The sequence below is a fragment of the Vicugna pacos genome, chromosome 18, assembly GCF_048564905.1.
Source record: "Vicugna pacos chromosome 18, VicPac4, whole genome shotgun sequence".
NCBI classification, from domain to species: domain Eukaryota; kingdom Metazoa; phylum Chordata; class Mammalia; order Artiodactyla; family Camelidae; genus Vicugna; species Vicugna pacos.
Genome location: NC_133004.1, coordinates 7,173,410 through 7,192,625, shown reverse-complemented (window position 1 = coordinate 7,192,625; position 19,216 = coordinate 7,173,410). Strand labels below are relative to the sequence as shown.

The 19,216-nt window shown below is 39.8% G+C and overlaps 1 protein-coding gene and 1 long non-coding RNA gene across 2 annotated transcripts in view; both read right to left on the bottom strand.

The window, feature by feature from the left end:
* LOC140686884 (trafficking protein particle complex subunit 9-like) overlaps positions 1-19,216 on the bottom strand; it is a 245,434-nt gene that overhangs the window by 133,101 nt on the left and 93,117 nt on the right. The gene's annotated exons all lie outside the window — the stretch shown is intronic.
* LOC140686888 (uncharacterized) lies at positions 4,304-7,169 on the bottom strand. Its single transcript, XR_012060890.1, has 4 exons — positions 6,895-7,169; positions 6,190-6,333; positions 5,434-5,555; positions 4,304-4,406 (listed from the first exon to the last, which is right to left on the bottom strand). It is a non-coding gene; the product is annotated as an uncharacterized lncRNA (long non-coding RNA).

Here is a 19,216-nt window from a genome sequence, read left to right as displayed (position 1 = left end):
GTGGTAATCCCCTTCGACTGTGGAGAAACAGCAGCACAACCTGTCACCCTATCTTTGTTCGGATCTGGCTGTAGACAGCCTGAGACAGCACCCCATTCCTATGGAACTCGAGGGCAAACAATAACAATAAGTATTTTATATTCAGTGGTTTCTTAGATCTCAATTATATAAAGTGTCAGCAGGTCAGCAGAAAACTCTGGGAAATATGAGTGGGTCCAGAGCTTTTTGCTGATAAGAAACTCAATCTATCAGGACAGAGTGACCTTCCCATGAGAGGCCTCATGGACATAAACTAAAGGCAGCTGAGCAATGAAAACTAGCAAGAACATGGAACTCAAGCAAGAAGGATCCCTACCATTCCCTGCCCAGTTGCCTCTTCACCCTTATGGACAAGATGGCAGAAGGTCCAGGTTCTTGTCCAAGTTACAACATCATGGATTCTCACCCATAAAATATTACGACTCTATTCTGTCTTAAGTCCTTTCCAACTAAAATATGATGACACCAATATCTCAGCAGAATGTCTATGTCTCCACTTTCTCTCTTCTATTAGGAGACTATATCTATGGCTACAAAGCAGAAATTCAATTAAAAACACCATGCACGAAGCCTGGTGAACGTCTGTGTAAGAGACACTGTTCTCACGCTCAGTGAGTGAAAACTCAGAAAAAGTGATCCTTCTCCCTCTGCAAGTGGGAGGGAGGCTGATTGTGTGTGTGTGTGTGTGCACGCGTGTGTGTGTAAATCAAATACAATGTATTCTGGGATGTGCACAGATTTTCTTTATGTTACTATCATTTCATGAGGATGAGCCAACCTTTAAATTAATTTGAATCTAGTATTCTGAGAGAGTCTCAGGCTCTTTTGTTGGAGGACGGCAAAGGGGAAAGTAAAGGAGGAAAGAAGTAAATGAAGCAAAGCTGTAAGAGTACTGCTAGGGAAAGGCAAGTCATTAATTCTGTTCCTACTTGCATCACACACAAATTAGGGACTGGCTTTCCCCCATGTCTTGTCAAGCACTGAGTTGCAGAAGAACAGCCGACAGCCCATTTCTCACTGAGCTTGTGACTGTACGTGGCATCTTATAGACACTAATTATTTAACTTGACCAAACAATCTAGCAGCAGGCTGTAATTCTCCTATTTTGAGAGATAAGAAAACAGGAAGTGAAAGAGGGTATATAGCTTGACCAAAGTCAGAGGACAAGTAAACTAAAGAGGATGAATTCAAACTCAGATCTGAATGCAGAGTCTGATCTTCCCACTCCCAGGGCTGGAAAATCCTTAACACACAGGGTCCCCAGCTCCTCTGCATTGTTCCTGGCACCAAGCATTTCCCATGGTGATATTCTCCAGTTCTCAGACACAGTGCTCTGTGCAGCCAATAACCTCCATTCGACCTTGATCATCTACCTGCCACGCCCACCAGGCTTCACCATACAGGCAGGAAAGCTGGCTTTCAACTGCATACAAAGCCACCCCTGGTTTATCCTGGACTCTTCAGCAGCTTTTCCAGCATAAAGGCAGCCATGAAAGTGCTCACAGTTTGTACATGAGCCACACTACCTCTCTCCATCTGTCTCCTCACCTATACTACTTTGCTATGACCATTTTGAGAATCTTGGAAACAAATTTTTAAAAACAGAAAAGAAAGGATTCTGTAACAAGTACTTAAAACTTACAATTTTAAATGAGAAGTCACAAAGTGATTATTTACAAACCGAATCTTCCTTCCTAGGTGTCAGTTTTAACAGTTAAAAAATATAATAGCAAAAAATTCTCACTTAAAAAATTAACAAAATCATCAACAATAATCTGGAATAAACTCAAAAACAATGCCCATGTTGTACATGGAGAAAGTACAGGACTGTACTGAGGGGTAAAGTAAGAGGTGTGAAAGTAGAGACATCAACATTTTGTATGGAGGAAAGCAGTTTTGAAAAAATGTACGTTCTCCTAAAGATAAATCAAAATTACTAAAAAATCCCATGACAACACTTCTTTTTTTTTTAACTTGAAAAATTATATTAGAATTCTTCAGGAATAATAAAGTCATAATACTAGCCAAGAAAATTTGGGATGGTAAAGAGAATCAAAAAAATCGCACTGTCAGATATTAAATAAATTTTTACAATATGTAAGATAAAGTGCTAGAGTAAGAAAATAAGATTGACAGAAATAAACCATGAGCTCAAAAAGAGACTCTAGTGTACATAACTATTCTTTACAGGTGGGATTTCAAGTTAAAAAGGAAAGTATGAATTCAATAATTGTCTTGGGACAATCAGAGAATCCCCTGGAAAGAACAAATTCTATTCCAGTCATATTGACCGCAAGAAAAATTACAGAAAGTGATGTGAATATTAGAAAGTACTAATAACAGCGAATATAATTCTTTGCTCATATTAATTCAACTTCTCCTCACTATAACAAGTACCATTAGTATCTCCATCTTAGAGATTAAAAAAACCTACAGAAGAAATTTATACCATTATAAGAAAGCATTTCTAAGAATAATATCAAGAATAAAACCCAAAAAGAAGACATTTACTATCTTAAGATTATTTTGGGCCACAACAAAAATGAACCTACTGAACAAAATGAAAGGCAAAAAATTACAAGGAAAAGCTCTCTGATACATCTTGATGAAGACAAGGGGTTAATGTTCATAATATACATAGAGTTGTCACAAAGCAACTAGAAGCTCCCTCACTTAAATGTGTTCAACGGACAAAAGAGATCATTCACTTTTTAAAAGTCAGATGGCTAATGAGTGAAAAATGCTCAATACCTCACTGGTCATCAAGTGTAAATTAAAACAATGAAAAAGCACTTTTGCTCATCATATTGGCACATATTTTTAAAAGATATTCTAGCTAGTGTCCATCTTTGAGAGAACAAACTGTGAGCGATCTTTTGGAGGACGACATGTCAATGGATATGTAAACTCTGAATAACGTGTGTACACACAGGCTGCACTCCACTTTTAGGAATTGTTTCATTTAGAAAAAATCAGTTCAAATAGATGTACTCATCAGAGCATTTACACAGCACTGTTTAAAATGGTGAGAAGAAAAGCTGAAGTGAAATCATATCCAGCGATAGAGAATTGGTTACATAAGTTATTCTACATCTTTTCATTCCCCACAGGAGAAGGAATTTCTAGATTCACTTGAAAGGAGCCTGTGATTTATGTAGTTGTCACATACAAGGACTAAATTTCCAGAAACTTTAACTAAAGAAATACTCATACAAGATCACAGGAATGTTTGTATAAGAAGGATTCCAGTCAAACACCCTTTCTGACAGTGGAAGATGGAGAAAACTTAAGTGTCTACCATCAAGACAATGATGCGGTAAATCACGGCGAGCTGTGGGCACTTAAGTTCCGGCGTTTCGGCGTGGTCCAAGGCCTTGTCCACAGTACTCTCCCACGAAAGGTGTCCTTACACAAGAGAATAAACCTGCACATCAGGAAAACCCTCTACTCTATCTGAAAGGACCGGGTGAGTCTAGAGGGGGAAGAAGTCAATGATATATACCTGAGTGAATAAACCGAGCTGCAGAAAACATATAGTATGGCCTTATTTTTCAATAAAGCATATATACACTCACATATACATAGATTTCTCATATTCGTGATGTATGTGTATATATATATGACATAGGCATAAAGGTCATGAAATACATACTCCACATTGTCAGCAGTTTTTACTCTCTGGAAATAAGGGGAAGGGAAGTAGGGGACTTTCGGTACCACCACAGTTCTCTTTTCAGTATTTCAGTTAAGTATACTTGGAATTTAAAAGTTTATTTAAGTCCAAAGTAAAATGGACGATGCCTCCACAAGACAGAATGCTATACTGGTCATTAAAAATCATGCCAGTGGAGATAGAATATTGTAGAAAAATGTGTAATAAGCCGAATGGAAAATGGAGGTCTCCATACAGTAAACAGGCACACAGTGCTCGCTGGTTTTTATGACAGAGGTAATACACACTGATGAAAAGAACAGAAAATAGATTTTAAAGTGTTAATTATTATCTCTGAGTACTGGGAACAAGATAGACACTTTTGACACTTTTTTCAGACTTTTATATTAAATACACACTATTTTTCACCTGAAAAAAGCATTTTTTGATGTCTAGTACCACACATTGGAAAAAACACACGAGTACTTACAGAAACAAATAACTAGGAGACACCACAGCACCGTCACGCAGTGTAGAAAGGGCGATCCTGAATAACACCACGCAGTTACATAAGGACCCACAAAGTGACAGCACCCCCTGTAACAGGGCGCCCCCCCCTTCTATTTGTCAGTTGTGTCTTCAGGGCTGAGGCAATTCTGAGCACGGCCAGTGTCAGTGCTGATGTCTGGATGGATGCCACTGGAGGTGAAGGCACCTGCAAGCCGAGAGGAAGAATAGAAATCATCCTCTGCTTTTTCTGTCTTGTTTCTTTGTTACTTTTAAAGAGAGGCGTAAATAAGATAAACTGAATCTTCCCTACTGAAATTTCAGTAATGAAACCGTTTTTAAAGTGTTCACAACTTATATTCTGCCTATGACTGTCTTTTCAACAAAGCATCATATTTATTAAATGTTAATTAACTCAGTTAATTAACTACTTGTTGAAACCAATTAAAGAACATGAAATGCACTACGTGAAAGCACCACACCTGCAGTGACTAGCTCAGCTGTCTTCACGTCAGTGCAGTCAAACCCCACCATCCCGTAGCCCTGATCTTCTGATGCTGGTAAGAGAGCACGCTGCTGCCTCAGATGGAGAGAAACGGTGAAAGCATTTTCTGAAATCTACAGCACTGAAAAAACATAAGTGATAAATCCCAGGCTCCTTTGAGGCTGCCATTTTCCGTTTCTGGCCAACACCCGTCAATGAGCAGAACCACCCCATTCCCGAGTCATGGGACTCACGTGGGCAGAAGTTTTGGAGAAATTTCCAGGTATAGAATGTAAACCAACTATACATAAAACTCTGAAAAAGAAAAGATGCAATACTTTGATTTTGGAAGACACTAAAATATTCTCCTAATCCTTAGTATTTGGAAAAGCTGGGCTTCTACTAAGCCACTTATTTATTTCACAGCCAATGAGCATCTTCCACAAACCCTGTTTCCCTGTGTCTGCTGGGAGCTTCAGGCACATTGATGCTGTCTATCTTATAAGTCACAAGGCAGAGGCGTGTGTCTCACGCCTGCAAATCTCACACAGGCTCAACTCCTAGCCTCACTGTATGAACTTGGCCCCATTTTCTCACGTGTTTATTTGGTATCTGTTCTTCTGTAAGCTGCCTGAAATGCTTCTTGGAACAAGTCAGAAGAATGAGTGGGTAGAGAAATGGACAGAAGGACAGGTGAGAGATGGGCAGACAAACAGAGAGTCTCCAAGAGAAGGGGAGCAATCAAAATTACCTATGCAAAACCCTCTTCTAGTCAGGGAAGGAAACCACCACGGAGAAGTGTGAAGAGGCAGGTAGCTTAGGACTGTTTCCTGGATTCCATGAAAAGTCACACCAAGAGATGAGAGGGTAGAACTATAAATAATAAAAGAAAAAAAGCATGCATGTTTGAAAAATATATCTACATTATGTACTTTCTAAAGAATAGAGTCAAATCAGCAAGGCCCAATAACACAATCCTTGGGTATTTACAGAAGTGAGAATCCCATCTCCAATCCGCAAGGCATCCCTTTGGAGCACTGAGAGTCTACACGGTGTGGTCATAAAGCCGTCACCGCAAAAGCTATGCTATCCTGCACTTACGAGGAAAGAGCAGCTGTGCTCGGTCTGCCTACACGCGTCTTTTACAGCCCTCAGCACCTCTACGGGGGAGGGACGCCTAGCGAGCCCCATCTCTGCAGGACAGAAAACAACTCCAGGAGAGGCTAAGCCGACCCACCAATTCTCCATCTCACAGGACTTGTCACTCCAGACCCGGACTTGAACTCGGACCCACGTTTGTAACCAAAGTACTACCGTATTTTATGTGCTTTTTGTGTGTATAATACATTTGTTTCTGGCATGAAAGGGTATTTAATAAATGATCGGGTGTCTTGTCTATCTCATTAGCTCACAATCTTTATATTTTTGTATTGTACTCTTCCCCTGGAGAAAGGAACGGAAAGAGCGGGGGTCAGAATGAGGTGGGGCTCCATTATTAATCTGTTACCTCATCTCATCCAAGTCCCCAAACAGGGAGAAAGAGCAAATGTTCTCTTCATCATTTAAAGAGAGGGCTCCAGTGATGGTGACTTACTCAACTCCAAAACCAAGTCTGGGGGAAGGGCACATGTAGCAACGAGAACAGTATCACCTGGAGGAAGGCAAAAAGAGCTCAGGGGATGGCTCAATGGGTCAGCCTGATTTAATTTCAATCGATAAAACAATAACACACTCTAAAAATATTAGCATACAATGGATTTGCTCTTTCTTGACATCTAGCAAGTTTCCACATCTCACATGTAACATTATCATGAACTAGTGAAAGGAAGAGTCCACAGACAAGGAAAATCAATGCCACAGGCAGGCTGAAACACAGGCTGGAGGAAAGGAAGAGAAAGGGCATAGTTAAGAAAGGGCATAGTTAAGAAAGGGCATGGGAAAAAGACATCATCACAAGGACTCTCAAGCATCATCCAGCAATCATATAATCATTCTTTCAAGAGAGAGTTACTTAGGTCCTATTTTGTGCAACATTGTACAGTGGGCGAAGCAAGAGCACAGCGTCCGGTGGCAGCAAGTTGCGGAGCTCCAATACACTTCTGATCCCGGTACCTTGCACACTTGTCCTCAGTATAAAGGCAAAAAATATAGTAAAATAATCCAATGTAAACTCTATGCAATGCTGAAAAAAAATTAAAGAAGACCTAAATACCTGGACAGACACACCACGCACATTCCTGGATCAAATGACAGCATTCTTGGGATGGCAGTGCTCCCCAGAGCGATCCATATATTCAACGTTGACTCGATCACAATCCCAGTGGGTTGCTCTGCAGAAACTGACTATCTGCTGCTACAATTCATATGGGAATTCGAGGATCTCAGTAACCAAACCGTAGTTGAAATAGAAGAACAATTTGAGAGGACTTGTAATTCTCAATTTCAAACCTTACAACTGTATCTCCAGGTGAGATTAGAGGCCATTTTTAAGTTATAATTGTGTTTATCCTTATTTTCTAAATTCTGTACAATGAATATACCTGTTAGAATAAGAAATATAAAAAGTAAGGTATTTTTTAAAACATGCAAACCGATTCATTCATTGGGAAAAAACTATTTTGACTATAAAGAAGAAAACAAATATCTAGTGAAAAAGGACTATTTAAAAACAAGAGTGCATTTACATTTTCCTAAATTGGAACCTGAAAAGCACAAACACATCAAGTTTCTAGGGAGAGTGTTGCAACATATTAATTGTTATTTCCAAAATTCTAATTGAACAATGAAAACTCAAGAAAGGGAAAATCTTGATTGACAGCCAACTGCAAACACATGGAGATCAAAGGCCTAGAAATCATAGTTCCTTTAACTCTGCTACTAACTCAATAGGAGAGGAAATTCCTCACAGAGGGGACAGTGGAATCCCATGCATAAGACAGGATACACAGTACAAACTGCACTAGAATTGGGGGTGGTTTCCTTAGAAGAATTCTAAAGTTACAACATTGCTGAAAAACTATAAAAACACTGACAGACAGATTAAAACACACAGTCATATATATTATACAGAAAGATATGAAGTCTGCTCCCATGTTGCATAGAAATACGAACATATTTGTTCATTTATGGGCACTGATTACTTTATCCCAGGTAGAATATTTCAACTAAAATAGATAATCAATAATACACTCCTCTTGTCAAGGCTAGTTGATAAGTTACTCTGCTATGTAAGCATAATGTGTCTAAGATAGATTTTAAATTAGTGAAAAAGATTTTTGTATGGTTTCTTGAACCCTTCTCAAAACACCAAGCTTAATTTTAAAATAAATCTGAGCAGTATTTCTATATGATCTTTTCCCTCGTGAAATGAACAACACAGTCTGTTGTCAAAATTCTTTCCTTACAATGATTCACGAGCACCGTATACTCACAAAACTGCTGGACAGCAAGGCACTATCCAGACACTGTGACAAAAGAAATGAAACACAAGGAAGACAGTGACCCTATTCTGCAGGGCTAATAATCTGTTCCAACACCGGGTTTTTATTTGATTGGTTTGATTGGTTAGAAAAATAAAATCACTCAAGTACATTCTTCTTTGAGCATTATGTAAATCATGACTCTCTTTTTAGTGTCATGAGCAGGAAAGACTTGAGCATGAATTGATTAGATCAACTAGGCACAATCATCACTGGAGCCTGAGTAATAAATAAGTACATGAGACCTAAAATAAACCTACACAGATCTCTACAAGGAAAATGAAGAGGTGAGTTCCCCAATGAGAAAACAAACAATCAAGAAATCAAAAAAGGAAAACTTTTTCATTAACGATTCCAGGCAGTAGTGGAGCATGGTGGTGAAGATCACAAATGCTGGGGACAAACATGAGGGTCTGAAATCCCACAGCACTGGGTAGCTGTGACACTGATATTTCAGTGAAATTTTCTGCACCTCAGTCTCCTATCCATAGACTGTGGACAACCACAGCACCCATCTCCTAGAACGGTCTTAAGAATTAAGTTATTTTTTATATAAAAGTTTAAATAAAATACCTCAGATTTTAAATATTACCCCAAAAGCTCAAGGAACAAAGAAAACAGTGATAAATTGGAGTTCATCAAATGTTAAAAATTTGCTTCAAAGGACACCATCCAGAAAGTGAAAAAACAACAGAGAGGAGAAAATTTTTTCAAATTATTTATCTGATTAAGTATTCAGATAAAATAAAAGAAAAAACTCCTACAACTCAACAAGAAAAAGAGAACTCAATTAAAATGTGAATAAAGTATCTGAAAATGTATTTTTCAAAGAAAATAAACAAATGGCCAATAAGCACAATCAAACGATGTTCAATATCATTAGCTGTAAAAGAAATCAAGTCAAAACCACTAGGAGAAACCGCTTCACACTCACTACAATAGGTTATAATAAAAAAAAGTGTAACAAGCACTAATGAAGACACAGAGGAAGCGGAGCGCGCAGCCCTTACTGGTGAGGATGTAACACAGCGTGGCCACTTTAGAAAACAGCCTGGCAGGTCCTCAGAGAGTTGAACATTTGGTTTATGAATGACCCAGCATTTCTGCTCTCTGGTCACCCAAGTAAGAGAACTGAAAACAAATGTCCACATAAAAACTCCTACAGGAGTATTCACGGCGCCATTACTCTTCACACCCAAAAAGCAGAAACAACACAAATGACTATCACCTGATGAATGGGTAAACAGTGGGGCCCGGATATACAGTAGAATATAATTCAGCAATAGCAAAGCATAGAGTACTGACCCAGGCCACAACCTGGAAAAACATTGAAAAAGTTACTCAGTGTGAAAGAAGTCAGTCACAATAGACAGTTCCATTTACATGAAATAACTTGTTTTACATGAAATGTCCAGCACAGGCAAATCCACAGAGAGAGAACAGTGGCTGCCTGGGGCTGGGGGAGGATGAGGAAGATGGGAATGACTGCTTGTGCATACAGGGCTTCCTGTTGGGGGATGAAAATATTCTAAGATTGACTGCGATGCACAATTCTGGGCATTGAGTAAAAACCGCTGTACATTTTAATGGGTGAATTGTATTAAAACTGTTAAGGACAAAAGCACCTAGGGCCAGAACCTTCAAATAGTAAATGCAAATTGCTAACTTTTATTACAGGAAGAAGAAACTGCCCTCAGCATGAAAGCAGGAGATCGGCAAATGTGGGTTAACAGAATTGGACAAGAGCATTTCACTTGAAAGGGTTGCTGAGTGTACACGAAATATTCAGAAATAGGAAAATCAGCCTGACATCACGAAGAAGCATTCTGCTTCAAATGCAGATCAAGGATTCGGCAAGCCCAGCTGCTAGAAATAACCAGAGAAGAAACCTGGTTCTTAAAACAAGCACCAGAGCCAACAAGGAAATGGTGGTGAGGAAAGCAGGCAGCCAAAAATCTGGAACAGTTTGCTACAAATAATTTCTCCACTGAAAATTCAAAAATAAAATGAAAGTGATGCAATGCTGAGCTGGCCTCACGTTAAAGGGCTTCCTCTGCTGCTCGACAGTTCTGTAACCCCGAATGTGAGACTCAGGAGAATCAGCATGGCTCCTGGCAGTCCCCAAGTGACTGCCCACCAGCACGCTTACCACCATCACATCTGCCAGGGTTGTATTGCACAGAAGAGACCAACTTCTAAAAGGCACAGGAAATGTTTACCAGGGAAGAAAAGGCTGCTCTCAGTCCTGGGACAGAGGCCCTGTGAGCAGAGGCCAGAAGGCTGCAGGTGAACTGGAGTAGACCTGGGGCAGGAAGGGACCACGGAAGAGCAGATCTCAATTTTCTACTCTCTCTCCCTCGGGTAGGAGAGATAAAGCCTGCATCCTTCTCACCTGGAACTGTGGGTTCTGGCTGGCAGAAGTCTTACGTACAGGGAATGAATACTCAAGACTCTGTGGAAAAAGTCAAGAAAGCGAGAGGGCGTAGGGACCCAACTCCACGAGCCTCTCAAATGCTCCCATATTTATTGTGTATAATCAAAGGAAAACGTCATTAACAGTTGAGTGATAGTAAGCAGGAACTTGGGGAAAGAAGGATGAGACAGAGATTGTAGAATCCACCATGAGTACAAAGGCTTAGTGTATCTTTAGCGAAGTCATGGTGTGAGAGGAATAAGATACATCCTTTAGACATGTGAATTACAAAGCAGACCACCAGACCAGCTAGGTCCTTGTTTGGGGGATAATAGAGTATCTAACTGCACACAAGCCCAGCCTTTATAGCTGAGGGCCTGGGTCATTGCTTTGCGATGAGCAGAGTGCTATCCAAAACCTCATCTACGCAAGCAAAGCATTATCTCTGCTTTTTAAGGCAAGGAGACAGGAGTGAGTATGCACAGGGCCCTGCTTGCAAAGCAGTTACTAAGCATACGTTTTCTTCTTAAATTTGACAGGCGGCTGGGGTCTGTTAAAATTTGTTAACCCAATCATGGGCTCCCACATGGAACCATTATGAAGGACACCCTAGGGTGACAAATCCTGGCTCTGGGTCTTTTCCTGCCAGCTTCAGCCACTCTAGCAGAGTCTAGGGACATTCCTGAATAATGATCATACAGAACCACCCACACTGTTAACTCCTGGTGCTTGAAACTTAATTTTAGCTCTACACAACTTAACGTAGAAAAGTTTCAGAAATAAAAGATATTATATTTATTTTATATCTCATCATAGGACTGATTTTTCTGATTGCTCTAAGCTGCTTCTTCTTGGTAAAGCACCTAATTCTGCAGGTGAATTCAGTACTTTCTTTGGGCATAACTAGCCAGTTTGGGCTCGCTAACTTCTATTGGTCAAATACCGATACACTTAATTGATTTCATTGTTCATCAATTTCAGCTGGGAGCAGAGGGAGTGTCACTCTGTTCCTCAGCCCACCCTCAACTCTTTATCATCAGCAACTCAGGCCTCCGGAAACCAAAAAAAGCTTTTGTTTCCCTTCTACAGTTTCAACAAACCCAACAGGATACATAAGCCTGGAGAAAGAATTCAAAACAAATGTTAAAACAAAAATCAATAAACCTGAAGCAACTCCATCTCCGAATCATGATACACAATGACATGAGATTAAGTGTGTCAGGCACAAAGCATGGGTGAGCCTGACCACCTGATTTCTATTCTTCAAAGGAAGGAAAGTTTTCTTATTTTTTATTATCACTCTGTCATTGTTTCTGATTAAGCCAAAAACTAGTTTATGAAATAATTAAGCATTGAAATAACAGATTATTGTTGTATCCATTACAGAAGGCATTCAGAGGTGTTAGGAAAAACCACCTCTGTAAAAAATGTCTTCCACTGTGAAGAACAAGTATACAAAATGCAACAGAGAATTCAAGCTCTTGTGGGGAGTAAAAGCCACAGAAACAAAGCAAAGTCATTACTATGAGTCAACTCAAAATTCACTGGACAATCATGTTCAATGCATTCAATGAAATTTAAAGGCATACTGCAAACCATATACTCAATGATCTGCAGGCTAGAGGAAGAATTTCTCTCTTTAACAGACAAGATTAATCAACAGGGTGCCCCACCAAACAAGGACCAAAGAACAATCAGGTTTTTAACAGTTCTGATAAATCAGCATTTTCTAAAGATCAAAATCCAGAAATTTTAAACATTCATTCACACCACAATGAAACAAGTACTTAAAAAAAAACCCAAAGAAAATAAGCACATAGAACATGTACATAGATCAATGAGAAGTTCTTGTGACGCTGGAAGAAACAGGCTATAGTCTTTTACTTGAGAAATAAAACTACTTTTAAAGATAAATGCTAAAACACATTTCATCATTCATGTTGCCTTGAAAAATCTGAGGCACTTGTATCTGATTAGAAAAGCAATTCTGAGTAATAGTGTGTTACAATTCAGTGCCAGTTTGCTTTAGAAGAAAAGAGAAAAGAAAAGCTACTGTTTCTCATACCCTGCACAAAGTGTGAAGTGTCTCCCTGCCTCTTTCTCCTCCCGTTTTCTAAGCTCATGCTTCCCAACCCTTCTGAAACAAGTATAAGAACCTCTTATTCCCGCCAATATGCCAAATGACAAAAGAAAATCAATTTATTTGTGTAAGTATATGCTTATACCTTGAACTGGAAGAGAAAGATATCAGAAGTCTATATGGAACTTATTTCTACATTCCTGAAATCACACACACAAACGTTCACACAGACACAGACACAGACACATACCCCCTGGATTACTGGGAAATTCACAAGGTTATGATTTCCATCTTCTAGAAGATAACTTTGTAGTTAGTCTAAAATACAAAACTGTCAGCTTTGGAAAGCCTTGATCACCTGCTAAAGCATCCAAATATCAAAGAGACCCAATTAGCCTTCTCGGTAGAATGTAATTTCCCATGATGGCAAAACATACCCTAAGAAGTACTGGATCCAAGTCTCGTGTTTATCACTAGCTATGATCGCTTTTAAGCACATTAACAGATTCAGAAACGTATGTCTCAACAGCATTTATTCTTATTGAAATAGTATACGTGTTCAATTGCCTATACAGAGACCAGGTCCCATGATGGAGTTTAAGAGCTATTTTGTGTATTGCAATATTTATTTTTAAGTGCAGACAAGGAGGGTGGGTATTACTCAGTTGTAGAGAACCTGCATAGCATGCACAATGTCCTGGCTTCAGTCCCCCGTACCTCAAAAAATATAAATAAAATAAGGGCATATTTAAAAATGAGTAAAGTTATAAAAAAATGCAGACTAAAAACCACTGCAATCTAGGAGACACAATTACAATTAAAAAACAAGAGTTTCTATCAATTATTGGCTATTTGCCAATCGCAGAGACAACCAGAATTCACACCTGATAACCATCACGTGTGATTCTCAGCAACCCTACTAAGTAGACACGGATGAGAAACCAGGCTCTGCGGATGAGGAGACGGAGCTCAGAGGAGCCGGGGACGCTGACCGTCCTGCTTCCCGTGACACCACATCAGCCCAGGGCAAGCGCTGACGGAGCTGCTATGAGGGGACACCCAGCTGCATGGAACCTTGGGGCACTGGGGAGTCCCAGAAAACACTAAAAACTGTTCAGTGAAAAACCAGCTCAAATATAATACACTGTGCCACATTGTTTAAACAGGGAACATGACTGAGACCTTTTTGATGCCTCCGTGTCCTTTCTGCCATCGTCAGTTACTTGCCCTCACAGCGTGACCAGTGATGAACTGGACCCCATATGAAGTGCACTCAGATGGCAGAGCATTTGAAGCTGTTTTATGAAGTTTGTAAGACTCTGTGCCTCACACAGGCGGTCATCCATCACTTCTCACCGGTGTGGACGTACCACCTGAAATCACTCCTTTCTGCTTTTTAAAATCCCTTCATCTACTCCAGACTTTTCAACAGCAAAGAAGAAGCTAAACCACAGACAGTGGACAGCTTTTCACCAAATTTCTTGAACGGCCCATCAGACTACCTGGAAGCCCTTTACTTTTATTAAACCCACTTCCAGGTACTTCATCATTTTCTGATTGGTGGACTTGGCCTCTGACTGAGCTACTCAGAGAGCTCCCAGCCTCACATCCGTGAGAGGACCCTGCTGTTGGGAGAAATCAGTGAGAAAGGCGTACATCCCCTAGTCAGGTCTGCACGGCTAGAAGTGCCACAACGTGCTAAAAATTTATACCGTCATCACCCCTGGGCTCCCATGGACTGGTTTCACATTAACCAAACTCATGAGACACTGATACAAGAAAACCAGAAATTTAACTTATTAATGTAACAGAAGACGTGAAACTATGAACCAGACTGCAATATCAGAGTTCAACCATGAGTATATGTTCTCCTCCACGGCCCAATCACGGGCAGGCAGTCACATGGCAAGTGTGGACAGAAGCAGAGCAGGAAGGATTTCTAGATTAATTCAATGGACTAAATTTCTGTTATACCAACAGATCTGCTGCCTGGAAAACAATTAATGCTAATCACGGTGCACTCTTCGTGGACAGTTGCCGAGACACGACTGTGAGCACCTGTGTAACTCTCCTTTCCCTGTCCTTTATGGGCTAATTGAGGCACAGACGTACAGAAATCGAGGGATGCAGATACATCTAAACACCCAAAGCCCATTCTGGGAGCCACAATACCATACAGCCAGGGTTAAAATACTTGCTCTGCCACTTACTGGTTCTGTGACCTTGGCCAACTTACCCTCTGTGTGCCTCAATTTCCACACTGTAAAACTGGGATAACAATCAAACCTTCCTTACTCGCTTGTTGACAAGATTGAAGGATTCATTTCTGTAAAACGCTCAGAAAAGAATGTAGCACATTTTGGGTGCTCAACAAATGTCAAATTAATATTACAGTGGTTTACAAGTCTCCTTCCTAATCATCTTCTGTGTTTCCTGGCTAGACTAATACCCAAAGGAAATTTTTATTTCTCCTTTTATAAACTCTTGGGGTGCACCCTTCTGTTCCATCCCACCACCTGTTTAAACTGATGGAAGGGATACCTCCTCCCCACTCCTCTGGGCCATGCAGAGTGCTACTCCCTTCACAGCCCTGACCCCTGGCCCACAGCTAGCCCTCCTCACATTAACAGATTGAGTTGTGATTCCAGGGGACAAGCAGGGCATGTGAAACCCTTCCTTTCCCTCCAGTGTTGGCCACCCTAGGGAAGCACCCTGGATGCTCAGCTCCATGGCAGAACAGCCCTGTGCATGATGGGGCAGATTCTCTCAAGGGAAGGCTTGTTGTGGCCCAGAGATACCTGGGACAGGGTGAGTCTCTACTTCTGGGACACAGTATCATGACACTCATTTACCCACAGCCCTGAAGTTCATGGAGAACGTGGCTTCATCAGTAACAAAGAAGACATTTAATGCCTGCCTACTCTTTTGTGTCATCTCTCAGTTGGCTGCTGGAGACAACATGTGTATAAGTATTGGTTCCCCTTAGGCCCCAACATATATGAAGTAACAAAAATTTCTGTGGCTTAACGTTGGTCCAGGGCGACTGTGTAACAGTTCTGACTCTGCTGATGCTAAATTATGGGTGTAGGAATTATGGAACCTCCTCAAATATCTTTCATCATAAAATCAGCTTTTCTTATTTTCTTGTTTCTTTGTAATTACCAAAGACTATAAAATGATGGCTTCACACAAAACAGCAGCTAAAGTTTATGAGCTCTCTTGACGTACCCACTGTGTTAAACACGTTACATAATTACTAATTCTCACAATTCTACAAAGCAGATATGAGCGTCCCCTTCTCACAGACAAGGGGAAAACTCAGAACGAGCTGACTCAGGATCACGTGGTTCAGTGGCAGCACGTGCAGGCAAACCCAAGTCAAGAAACTACACCCCTTCATATATGTACCAAATCAACTGCCACCAATTAACACACAGCGGCGGGGTCAATACTCAGGGAACTCAACACACTTTTCAGCTTTATGGTGCTCCAGAGGCAGCTTCTAGCTGTTTTATAAAATCCCGGCTCACTGGTTTCTAACACTAGAAGAAAAGGCCGATTTTGCCATTGTTTGCACAGCAAGTCTGAAATGTTCACAGCGAGATAACAGAATAAAACTATGATATAAGCAGAAAAATTTTTCCAGGTAGAAAGACATAATGGACATTGTGCTATTCTGAAGCATTAAGCAAAGAAATCAAAATAAAATCACATTGTTTAAGCCTTATTTTACAAACAGAAAAATTAAGACTGTAAAAAGTTGCAACAGCGCCACCTATGGCTAAAAAGACCTTCCAGGTTGCCGGGAAACATGCAACACAAAAATTGACTGTAGGATGAGAAACGAGAATCAGATAACTAGAAGCTTATGTAGCATATACTGCACTTTGCTTCGGGGGAATGGACGGGTATTCAGTATTTAATCTGATATTGCTAATACTCCTAAATATAAACAAAATACATAGGCTCATGGAAATTCATCTTAGAAGTGGAAAGATTCCAGTCCAGCCACTTCATTTTACATGAGGGGAGACTGAGACCTGAGATCTGTCCTCCTGGCAATCAGCAGCAAAGCTCTCCTAGGTCTCATGTCTTGCACTGTAGTAAAAACCAACAGAACTGTACTACGCCTATATTCATAGAAGTCACGTCTGTATTTCTCCAACAGTAGGTAATCTAAGTATCTTGCAAAATAGTTCTCAAAGAGCCAGAAAATGATACAAGTTTGTTGAAATACAAAAACATTTATTTACATATTAAAACAGCATGAGCTTTATTCTCTCTATTAAAAAAGTGACATGTCAAATCAAAATTTTGAAATTTTAAAACCTGAAAAGAGTGCAGAAAAAAATCAAAATATTCTTTAATCACAAAAGAGAGAAGCTTATTCCCTGAAAATAATCAATGTGGATTTTTCTAAACTTAATGGTTCTGGTCAGAATCCCGAGAAATTAAATGTCTGATGGATGGTTACACGGCAACATGAATTCTGAGCTGTAACAATACACATTCTGTGTAAATAATCTTCAAGGTCGTCTGCTTAAGGCAATTTAAGTAGTCCCTGTCTCACTAGAATGACACAGATTTCAATAAAGCTTCATACTGCACTTATAAAAAAACTGAATCCTAGTTTCTTTAAGCCATATTAATGTATATCATATATATACATATTGAATATGCATCAGAAATAAGCTACACTTTTTAGTATTCAGAGTTGATACTTCTAAACTATCAGTCACTGTGACAGCACATTTTTATTAAGCACCTATACGGTGCTTTGTATACAAGGCGTCCAGCTCTCACAGTCAGACAAGGTAAACCATATTACTCAAATTTCACAAATGATGAAATATACTTAAGCCAGGTAAACAACTAAGATATTCATCATCAGGAAAGAAAAGAGTAAGGATTTTACTTACAATACTCACTGACAAAGTTTTCTTTCATACTAAGACTACATAAAACAAATTCAGTGTTTGGAAATTTTTCAGTAAATAAACACCACTAGAAAAAACAAGTAACATCATTAGCAACAGTTGGACTTTCAAAAACCACTTCTCTCTTGCACAATAGTTATTTTAAATGTTTTGTTTTTAGTTCTCACAAAGCACTAAATTAAAAAAATATTACCTTTAAAGTCATTAACTGAGAATAAAACATTTGTGAAAATGTACAATTTTAATTTATGTCACTCTGCCTCACATTCTCACTGGTGTCTCTCCTTTGAAGACCTCATCAGGCTGAGATAGCTAAAATCGGTCATTTATGGACTCACAGGAGTTCGGGAAAACACACATTGGGAGGCTGATTAGAGGAGCAATTGAGAATTCATCCTGTGCAGCCTGGATTCCAGCATCGAGCTAGCCACCGCCAGCTGCGTGTGATTTGGGGCAAGCTGACCCATCTCTCAATCCCTCAGCTACAAAAAAGGAGACACTGATACCTACAATCAAACACCTGCTATGAAGTAAAATATGAGCAAAGCATTTTAGCCTCAGTTAGGCGTCCACTCACAGCGAGTTTGGTCATTATGATGATGAGGATGGCAGTTAATAAATTAAGCTCGACCAAACAGGAGATATCACCTTAAAGGAGAAACATTCTAAGTCCATGAGAATTTCCTTTTGGATGGATTGCAGAATATTCTATAGATTTTTTTTTTAATAAACCAAATTTTGTCCATTAATTGTAGATTTACAGGTTCATGGACAAGTCTCCAGAAAAAGAATTAGAGGCCTCTAACCTCTGAAAACTAAGATGTAAATTTTAAAAAAAATCAGGGAAGAGATTATACCTCATTTGGGAGAGTATGTTCTTAGCATGCATGAGGCCCTCAGTTCAGTCCCCAGTAACTCCATCTAAAAACTTTGTTTTTTAAGAAATAGAGAATTAAAGCAAAAAGATGGAGGAATAGGGAATTTTTTAGAGACTCATCTCAGATTTAAGATGGGGAAGAAACCATCCAATTCTCAGAAGAAATCTTGAGGACTATGTAAACTGGATCTGAGATGTCTAGTCTTTTAACATTATTCATGAAATCATATTACCAAGTCTTAAAACTACCTGATAAACCACAGTGGTGATACTGATCATAACAGCTACCATCACGTATCGAGCTCCGGCTAGGACTGCTCTGTTCTGACATCTCTGCACCTCAGGCCTCACCAGGCGGAGAGCACTAAATTCGGTCATTTATGAGCATCTCGTGTAAGTCCTCCATTTGTGCTTCTCACTCTCCCCTCACCAGCTCCTCTGAGGGAAGCACTGTTATCATCTTCCCCACCCACAGATAAGGCGACTGAGGCACAGAGACTAAACCTGTTCCAGGCCACATTGGCATTAAAGGACGTCTGTATTTCTGCTATTTTGCTTTTGACAAAGGAATCTGAGATATCAATTCAAGGCAGACTGTTAAATAATCAAGTCTGTCAGGTCTTCACCTCAAAGAGCAGATACTATAAATTCCTGATGTAGGATGAGGCTGCCGCCACAAACTGACTCAGCTTGAAATTAATATCCAAGATGAAGCAGCGGATACACGTAAATATTCACGATTGTCAAC